Below are 10,306 nucleotides of genomic sequence, written 5' to 3'. Positions count from 1 at the left end.
ATCCGTGACGAGGCTCTAAAATTATATCTAAAGCATTGGACCTGCATTACAAACACGGACGTATTAAAGTAACCTGAACCCGTAATGCCGCATATTCACCGTTGTGATAAGTGACGTAAAGGCGGCCATCTTGCGTTGCCACTAGCTAAGCAGGCCACTGACTTCTCCGCAGCGTTTTCACGTTATTTTCTGTCTTCACAGCGAAATGCCACTGTGTGACGTACCAATAAGTCAGGGAGAAGTTCTGCAGTACATTCATATTTAATCGGTAAGATCATGCAATTATAAACTCAACTGTCTGCAGGGGTCTCCAAGATGGGTCCTCGAGAACCCCTATCCAGCCTGTTTTCCATGTCTCCGTCCTTCAGCACAGCTGAATCTAATGATCAGCTAATCAGCAAGCTTTGCAGAAGCCTGATAACAATCCCGATCATGAATCAGGTGTGTTAGTGTAGAGAATCATGGAAAACAGGCTGGATAGGGGCTCTTGAGGACCGAATTTGGAGACCCCTGGTATAGACCCTTCCAGTGTGATGTCACGTTTAAGTGCAACCCTTGCGGTGGAGGGCAAGACCTCAATGCGAGTGAATTAGAAATCAATCAGCGTGACCTAGAAAATAGTTGATAAATCAGCGATCAATGTTATGGTGAACTTATGTGTAGCCTAGGGCTCCTTTAATGGCTCAAAGAGAGATGAGATCATTCTTTCAGCTGCTAAACCAGGTGGAAAACAGTGAGGAGTGAAAGACGAGCACGGTGGCTGGTGTGAACCGACAACGCAACTGCCTTGTACCCACAAAAAGTACGAGGATATGCTCAGATCATTTTATATCAGGTAGTTTTTCTCTTTTTCATATATAGTGGGTTATATTATTGTAAATTCGAGGCAGACGTGATGAATGTGCCATATTAACTGTACTGAAACAATCATTCATACTTTTTTTGCATAAGTATTCAAATAATTTTGAACAAAAAGTTAACGATTTAATACAATTATCACAATTAACACTTTGCGGTCTGTTAGCAGATAGCAAGCTAAAATAGCTTGAAGACTTCGATATACATCGTTATACAGCAAGACGAGTATATCCGGACACAAACGATTTAATAAATGACAATTTACACCATGAAAGTAGTGATCAATGTACTGTTTCAGCCAAAAACAACATACCTTAAGCTTCGGCCTACAACTAACTAACTAAATTCTTTTGTAGTTAGCGACTGGTTTCAATGAGTCGCAGTAATGTAGTGTCTTACTCAGGATGTTTTTTGTGACACTTGACATATTTTCCACCTTTTAACGAAAACGCTCGCAGAAAATCAAGCTCTGTACATTCATTTGTTATGGGATGTTTGCGCTCCGGGAGGCGCAGCAGGAGCTAAGCAGCGACGTCAGCTGGAAGGGTCTATAGTTTTCTCATTCTAGTCTCGTCTTTTTGTAGAAATTTCTCATGACTGTTTTTCCAATCACATTTAACCTTCTGCATGTTGCCAATTGCCATGTCAAATTAATCTGTCTGGCTCCAGAAATAGTAGTGCTGGAATTAGTGTTGTTCCGATACTGATACTGGTATCGGCAGAGGTGCCGATACTGCATTAAAACAGTGGTATCGGTGACTACTCACAAGTAACATGCCGATACCATTAATTCCAACGCTAATATAGGATTTTGGATGCAGCATCTTGCGTCTTGCTGGTGCACGACATTCACTGGTATGTGACATGTTCACTGCATGCCGATCTAAGATATCCTATTGGCCCTTGAATGCTCTGAATCAATGGCAGGACAGCTTTTTCATGTTGAGGAAAAAAAAACCTTAAGTATCGGTATGGTATCGGTATCGGCCGATACTGCAAAGCTGGGTATCGGTATCGGCATCGGGAGCCAAAAAACGGTATCGGAACAACACTAGCTGGAATGTAAATTGCACTATATTAACAGTGGGACTATTTCTTTAATCATCCATCCATCCATTTTCTTAACCGCTTACTCCTCACAAGGGTCACAGGATTTATTTAATCAGTCACATGTAAAAAAATTGTCCTCACAGGACAAGTGATCTTGGTCCTCGATGTAACTCTTTTTTTCTGGCTTTTTGATTGGTTGGTCTTGTTACAGCCAAGAGCAAGTAGCAATACAGTATTGGCTCTTCCTTGCTCCAGATGATGTATGTGGCACAAATTCGCACAATTGCATGCTTTATTTAAACAGTGAACCCCTACTATCCGCAGGTGATGAGAATAGCAAACAAATCTGCATGTACAGTAAATGACACCTTGCCAAAGGGTTATAAATACCTATAGAAGTAACCAGATAACATTTCAACTTGTTTCCACAGCACCAAAAATGATAGCAGATGGCGCCAAAGGAATACAATGCTATTGTATACACAGATTGAACAATAATAATGTTAAAAGTTGTACGTTTGTAATTGCATAATGTTGGTACATATCTTTTCTCCAAATATATTATCATACATGTGAATGGGTGAGAGGCAGAAACTTTTGTGTACTTTGTTGGTTGCTTCTTTATCCAGTTCCGCCCATTGACGTTGGGAGTTAGATCTGACACATTAAATGTGGCAGAAAGGATGACGTAAGCACGACGACGATGTGCCAACTCTCTCAACCCAGGGGTCGAACGACAGCTGATGCCTGCAAGAGTCTATGCGATGACGAGATGATACAGCGTGAATGTAGTGGTTATGTGTATTTAAGTCCATTCATTCATCCATCCATCCATCCTTCCATTTTCTTAACCACTTACTCCTCACCAGGGTCGCAGGGTTGCTGGAGCCTATCCCAACCGGCTTCAGGCAGTAAGTGGGGTACACCATGGACTAGTTGCCAGCCAATCACAGGGCACACAGAGACGAACAACCATCCACACTCACAAGCACACCTAGGGACAATTCGGAGCACCCAATTAACCTGCCATGCATGTCTTTGGAATGTGGGAGGAGACTGGAGTACCCGGAGAAGACCCACACAGGCATGGGGAGAAAATGCAAACTACACCCAGGAAGGCTGGAGCCTAGACTCGAACCCGAGTCCTCAGTCCTGGGAGGCGGACTCAACTCAACTCAACTCAACTTTATTTATCAAGCGCTTTAAGAACAGGCATTGCTGTATAAAAGTGCGGTACATAAACAAACATCGGTCAAACAACAGTCAACCACTGTGCCATCAGTGTATTTAAGTCATTTCCTAAATTATCAGAGAACTGCTCTTTCTATATAATTTTTAATGAATGTGGTTAGAATTTTGATTCCAGCAATGTCCTACATACGTAATACATAAACACATAAGTATTATAAGGAGAGGTATGTGTTAGGAAGAAATCAATCACTTCACATCCTTTATAAAATGTCAAACCATGTATGACAATGTTCAATATATTTAAAAAAAAAAAAAAAAATCCTAGCGTATGCGGTACCTGAATAAAATTGACTTTGACATAATCCACTCCTGGTCTTGTTGGTTTAGGGCAGTGGTGTCCAAGTCCGGTCCTCAAGAGCCCCTGTCCAGCCTGTTTTTCATGCCTCCTTCCTTCAACGCAGCTGAATCTAATGATCAGCTCATTAGCAAGCTTTGCAGAAGCCTGATAACGATCTTGATCATGAGTCAGGTGTGTTGGTGGAGACAAACATGGAAAACAGGCTGGATAGGGGCTCTCGAGGATCGAACTTGGCCACCCCTGGTTTAGGTGTATGATTCTCCATTTGGGTGCAAGACGGCCTGGGTTCAAATCCCGGACGAGTCCGCTTTTTTTAGTGCCCTGTATATTGTAGTAATTGTTCACAGTACACTTAACAGTGCTGAATTCCTGTGTCCTAAAATCTGGATTTCCAGTGTGGAGTTTATTGTGTTTGCTGCGTTGGTTGTCCACAGGTACTTAGGTTGTCTCCTACATTCCTAATTTGCCTGTTTGGTTCACTCAGAATTGTCTCAAAGTGCTTGTGAATTTCAATAAACTCTGGGATTCAAATAATAAACAAACAAACAATACATAGATCAATAAATAAATGAATAAATAAATAAAAGAGCGAGACTTTGAGCTACGCTGTCATGTTTTTTTTCACAGTGCTATTGACATTTAACATTCCGTTGATTAAATATGGCTTGACATATCAGAGAAGAACCGTTTGGAGCGGACCGCGTGGTGGTAGGGCCTGCTCGTTCTTCTATCAGTACCAATGCTTAATTCTTGCTCCGGGGCGCAGTCGACTGGCAAATATGTTGTGTAAAGCCTTTCTGCCTGTCTATCTGTGTTTTTCTCCCTCTAGCCTCCATAAGAGCCATGAGATAAGTTGGTAAATAGCAGTCTATTCCCTTTGCTGTTGCAGCAAGCATATCTTGAGCACACGGAGAAACATTATTTCCATAAGCTTCTTATTGCTCTGGGCTCTGTCATTTGTATGGTGGCTTCATGTGATGACTTCAGATGTGACTTTAAATACATTTCTAGAATTTCTTGGGGTGGGCACTCTTTTAACAGGGGCAACAGGGGTCCTGTTTTTGAATTATGTAGCAATTATGCTGATAACTGTTGATAATTATGAGATGCTGTATAGTGTGAGGGTTTTTGTTGAATAAGAAAGAACTACTGTAGTTTGGTGTGTTTGTAAGAGTATTTGGTGTAAGTGAGTTTTTTTTTATGGGTATGAGAGATATTTTATTTATATATTTTTTGTATGCAATAAATATTCAACATTAACGGTAGCCATTATGCCGCTGTGTCGGTCACTACCCACCTTCAGATACTGGCCTAATCCGGCTAGTCCGTATTTTTAACTCGTGGCCACCAAAAGTGCATTTTTATTTTTTTATTATTTTTTTTTGTTTCAGACCGAAACACTTTTACCACCCAAACAACCCAGTAGCAACAGCATGTGCTGACAAAAAAAACAATCAAGCAAACATAACCAGCGTGACTGGATAAACGAGTATGAACCGGTGCTAGCGTTGATCATTTTGCTAGCTTCGGCTAGACCAGTCGCCGCTAGCTTAACAGGTCCATAGCAGTGGCTGTGGGCCCACGGAACGGCGACAAAGAACAAGGACAGGGATGCAAATCCAAAGTGTCACTTTTGTCACCAGATTATTATTCCAATAATACATGGTCAACAGCTGTGTGCTAACAAGAACTTTCTTCGTCATTGATGTTTTAGGACAAAGCACACCCAGATACTTTACAGCACTGTAGCAGCATAAAGATGTTAAATATGAAATAATCACAAAACTGTGTGTATTTGACATGGCAACCTCGACTTGACTCATCATGAACGATTGAGGTTTAAAGCAGCTATATGGAAGATTTCAAATTTCAAATCGCTACTGCCACCTGTGGCCGAAAACAAACTGCACGCTCGTACACGCTGCGCGCACTCGTACGTGCACGACCTCAATACTGAAGACTGGGCTCTTCATATCCAATTAAACTATGTTTTCAGAGGTAAGAAGTTTTATAATGTTATACAAAGCTGGCTACTTCACGGAATGAGACGCTTGATCCCCACTAAACAATTGATGTCCACAGGACGTGCAGATCATATTGCTTTAGTTGGTCGAAGTCCAGTCCTGTGCTGTACTCCAAAACGATGTGCAAATTACATCAATTAATTGACCTTTCGCAAACACCGCCCCCCAAACGAGCATTGACCAATCACACATTTAGCAACCGTTGCTATGTAAGCATAGTCCGTCACGCTTTACTCAGCTCTCGATGACGTCCATAGTCTGATTGATTTTATTTGATGGCTTACGAGACTGCTAACCACCATAAAACTTTACGGAAGAAGAGTGACAACCATTAACAAGCTCCGGACCTCCAAAATGATGAAGCGGTGTGCCTACGGAGTATGTAAATCGGACTGTGCTAAGGTAAGACTATGCTAACTCTATCGGGCTAATAGCTAGCTGTAGTGTAGTTTGCTTTCGGGGCAATAACTCACAAAACGATATCAAAGTTATTGTAGTTACTATTAATGAATAATATATATTACTAGAATGTCATTGTCATCTAAGTTAAACTTGTTCAGTCAGTGGTTAATGTTAGTTTAATGTCTTCTGTTAGCTTTTGCATTTGTCTAAATGTTGCGAGCTAACGTTAACACAAAGCTGCGTCAATTTTGGAAAACTTAGCGTCCTAATAAGTGCCCCGAGCTTGTCTTGTTTTCATTTTTCATGCAGCATTTTGTGAACGGACACCCGTCTCCGGAGTATCCCAACCTTGTGCTTGCTGTACAAGTGTTGAACCAGACAAGGGAGCAGCTCGAAGGCTGTTAACCTTAACTAAATCCATGGCTAGGGTGACATAAATATTTTTTTTATGATGGACAAAGAATAACAATGACTGATCTGATGCTTTCTAAGACAAAACCCCCCCAGTAATGTTTAGCTAGCTATAAACACCGAGGTTTAGCTAACTTGCTGACCTAACAGCAATCCTCATAATTTAACAATACTAGACTAATATAAGTAAGAAAACGTACCCAGCAGTACAAGAGCATGACTGGTCCATAATGCTGTGCTGGTTGCATCTGAAGTATAGGTCATGGGGTTTTCTCAGATTTAGCGTGCGTCCTGTATGTTTCCCCTTCGCTGGCTAATTTAATATTATGACTATAACCCTCCACTGCATATTGTAAACCTTTTTGCCTCGATCTGGAGGATATTGCACTGGTATAATGTAGCTAAAATAGGCTGTTTTCACGGAGGAAAATAAGGCAACATTTAGCCTGATTGAAACGCCGCGGAATGGAACGTCTGTTCTTCATAAAGTCATTCTGTTCTATTACATTTAACTTTGCCGCCCCTTTCACGCTAAATGTTGCCGTCCACCTCACTTTCACCCCAATAGTTACGACCGAGAAGTGATCGATCTTGAGGTTACTGCTATTTGAAAACAACACATTTTTTTCTAAATGTCAAGATACTCGCTTCTTACCTTTTGGAGTAGAAAGAAAGCCAGCTGTGAATCACTTTTCTAATCCAAGTCCGATCTCAACTCTCTCCACCGCTGAAATGTCAATCCACTGTTCACTCTCGTTCTTGCCCGGCGTCGGTCACTATCAAGTTTAGATTATTATTATTTTTTTCGTGGCACTTGACATTGTTTTCTTTTTTCTTTTTTAAGCAGCCTTCCGCGAGTAACAGCGGGTGTCTGGGGCAGCGAAAATCTGTACTAGTTCCGTCTTCGCGACTACAGGAAACAACTGACGAGACCGCGCATGACGCACATCCCGCAGACAGAGGGCGGGAAATTCGAAGGATTCGGACCGGACGCTTCCTAAATAATATTGGCCAGAGGCTTGTAGGAGTACCCATTGTGAACAGCTAAGATATTGATCTACTAATTAGAATATGTTTCAGTCATAAATGGTCAAATAAAAAGGCTATTGTTAAGATATTTTTGGGGGAAATCCTCCATATAGTAGCTTTAATATCAGACTGAGACGGGGTTTTTTTTGTGTGTGTGACAGTTTTTGATGAGTGTTTTGTATTGTAGTTGGAAGTTGTCAATGTGAGTGCTTTTTTGTTAATGAGAGTTTTTTAGGTTCCCTGTGAGAGATTTATTGGTGTGTTTGAGGAGTTTATTGGTAAGTTTTTTTTGTTGTGAGAGAGGTTTTTGGGTGTGTGTGTTTGTTGCTGCTGTTAGTTTTCTTCTTTTTAGTGTGTTGTGTGTGTTTTTTTTTTTACGTTATTTGAGAAATTTTAATGTTTGTGTGTCTGTGTTGTATAATTTGTGAGAGATTTTTTTTTCTGTCAGTCGGAGAAGTTTTTGTAGTGTGAGATAGTTGATAATTTCATTATTGTTAGTGAGTATGAGAGGTTTTTGGTGTGCATGATCAGTTTTGGTTGTATATGAGAGTTTTATTGAGCGCAAGTTTTTTTGGTGTGAGTGAGAGATTCTCCCATTGTGTGTGTGAGTGAGATTTTTGTTGTGTATGATGTTTTGGGGTTTTGAGAGTTTTTTTTTTGTGTTTTTTTAATGGGTGAGAGGATTTTTGTGAGTGAGAGATGTTTCGTGGGATACAGAGGTTTTGGGCTGAGTGTGAGAGCTGTGTGAGAGAGTTTTTTGGTGCATGTAACCCTTTTTGGTGCATGTGTGTTTTTTTGTTTTGCTTTATGTTTTTTTTTTTTTTTTTAAGTTTTTTTGTGAGAGCTTTTTGTTGAATGTTAATTATTTTGTGAGAGAATGGTCTTTAAAACATGACTGTACTTTTTTGTTTGTTTGTGAGAGAGAGCCGCATTTGAACAACCTTCCTGTCCATCAAAGTTATTACCTTCCACTTTCCAAACAATACATAATTTACGCTATAGTATACTTTCAATCTGCTGCTGTGGTGGCACAGTCGGTAGCAAACGCCCGCTTGTAAATGTACCTCATTGACTGCTGACTTGCTTGTATTACAAACTAGCTGATATTAAAGTAACGCTCAGGTTTATCCTCCCAAGCCTGGAGGAAGCGTATTAATTTAGCCAGGATGAGGTCTTATGAAATGATTTGTTGGGCAAAGATCTCTTTTGCACTCTCCCATCTCTGTCAACCCCCCCAGGGTCAACCAAAGCATATTCCACTGTCAAAGTGTCAGGAGGAAAGCTATTAAAAGAGCTTTACTTTTTCTTAAGTATCATGAGAATAAGTACATGGTTTAGTGAAATCCCTCCCTAAGAGCACTGAAAAGCTTTTGGGATTTTCCTCCTAGAATATTGCCTAATGGACGACTCAGGAGTGTCAAAAAGAGCGTTGTTAGCTAAGAATGCACTTTTTGGGATTTGATTTGATTACATTAGGAGCTGAAACAACAAAACATGACGTGAAAGTGTGATTGAACTTTTTAGTTACGTTGAAACTTTTCAGCCTTAAAATACCATCAATATATTGAACCTATAGGATAGTGGAGGTTATTTTTCTTATAAATCAGCAATGTGAATCACTGTACTGTACTAGGGTTTGCTAAAGTTTTGGGTTTCATTGTACCCCTTTATTGAGGAGTTTTTGTTTGTTTGTTTTTTTAAAGAACTACTTATATCGTTTAGGGATGTCACGATAACGGCAATATCGTGATATTGTGACATTAAAACTCCCACAATATATCGTCGTTGTCATGTCACGATATTAAAAGCAGCACATCCGTTAAAAAAGTCGGATTGATTTCTATTTGTGTAGTTCTAGCACCCTCTAGTGGCTGTTTTTTTAGTGCAGTTAAATTTTCATACGGCATGTTTTGGCCCTTCTATGTTTAAAATCCACGCTAATTGTCAGATGAAGGGGAACGTAATTTGCTTGTGAAACAAATCAATATGTGGAGGAACACGTGTGCTTGCATTAGCAAGTGCCTCAATACATATTATATTTACATATTTTTCATATATAATATTTATAATATATTTTTAATTTGCTGTAATGTACAAAAGCGCAATATTGTTTGTTTTTTTTAGTATGAACAATTTTTTTTCCAATAATGTGACCTTTCGCCTACCTCCCCAAATTATTGTAAAATTTATTGTATAGTGACCTTCATATCGTGAAGGGGAACGTAATTTGCTTGTTCAATCACACTTTCACGTCATGTTTTGTTGTTTCAGCTCCTAATGTAATCAAATCAAATCCCAAGAAGTGCATATCATGTCACGATATTAAAAGCAGCACATCCGTTAAAAAAGTCAGATGTATTTCTATTTGTGTAGTTCTAGCACCCTCTAGTGGCTGTTTTTTTTAGTGCAGTTGAATTTTCATACGGCATGTTTTGGCCCTTCTATGTTTAAAATCCACGCTAATTGTCAGATGAAGGGGAACCTAATTTGCTTGTGAAACAAATCAATATGTGGAGGAACACGTGTGCTTGCATTCGCAAGTGCCTCAATACATATTATATTTACATATTTTTCATATATAATATTTATAATATATTTTTAATTTGCTGTAATGTACAAAAGCGCAATATTGTTTTTTTTTTTTAGTATGAACAATTTTTTTTCCAATAATGTGACCTTTCGCCTACCTCCCCAAATTATTGTAAAATTTATTGTGTTATTCATATCGTGATAATACCGTATTGTGATGTTTGGATATCGTTACATCCCTAATATCGTTAGCCTAATGTTTTAAGAAACAAAAAACACAAATTCAAAAAGAAAAGTCCAGTTGCATAGAGCCAACCATTGTCCTTTTTGATTTATTATTATTATTATTATTATTATTATTTTTTTTTTTTAGCAAGCACATTGGTATTTTTTATTTTAAAAAAATAAATTGATATTCTGACAGGAATTTAAATATAACAAAAGTAAAATTGTA

The 10,306-nt window shown here is 39.2% G+C and overlaps 1 long non-coding RNA gene across 1 annotated transcript; it reads left to right on the top strand.

Moving 5' to 3' along the window:
- Positions 1–19: 19 nt before the first annotated feature.
- On the top strand, positions 20–3,501 carry LOC144031335 (uncharacterized). Its single transcript, XR_013287501.1, has 3 exons — positions 20–268; positions 2,538–2,696; positions 2,778–3,501. It is a non-coding gene; the product is annotated as an uncharacterized LOC144031335 (long non-coding RNA).
- Positions 3,502–10,306: the final 6,805 nt, after the last annotated feature.

This window comes from Festucalex cinctus, chromosome 1 (assembly GCF_051991245.1).
Source record: "Festucalex cinctus isolate MCC-2025b chromosome 1, RoL_Fcin_1.0, whole genome shotgun sequence".
Lineage (NCBI taxonomy): Eukaryota > Metazoa > Chordata > Actinopteri > Syngnathiformes > Syngnathidae > Festucalex > Festucalex cinctus.
The sequence above is the reverse complement of the archived record's forward strand: the minus strand, read 5'-3'. Positions and strand labels throughout refer to the sequence as shown.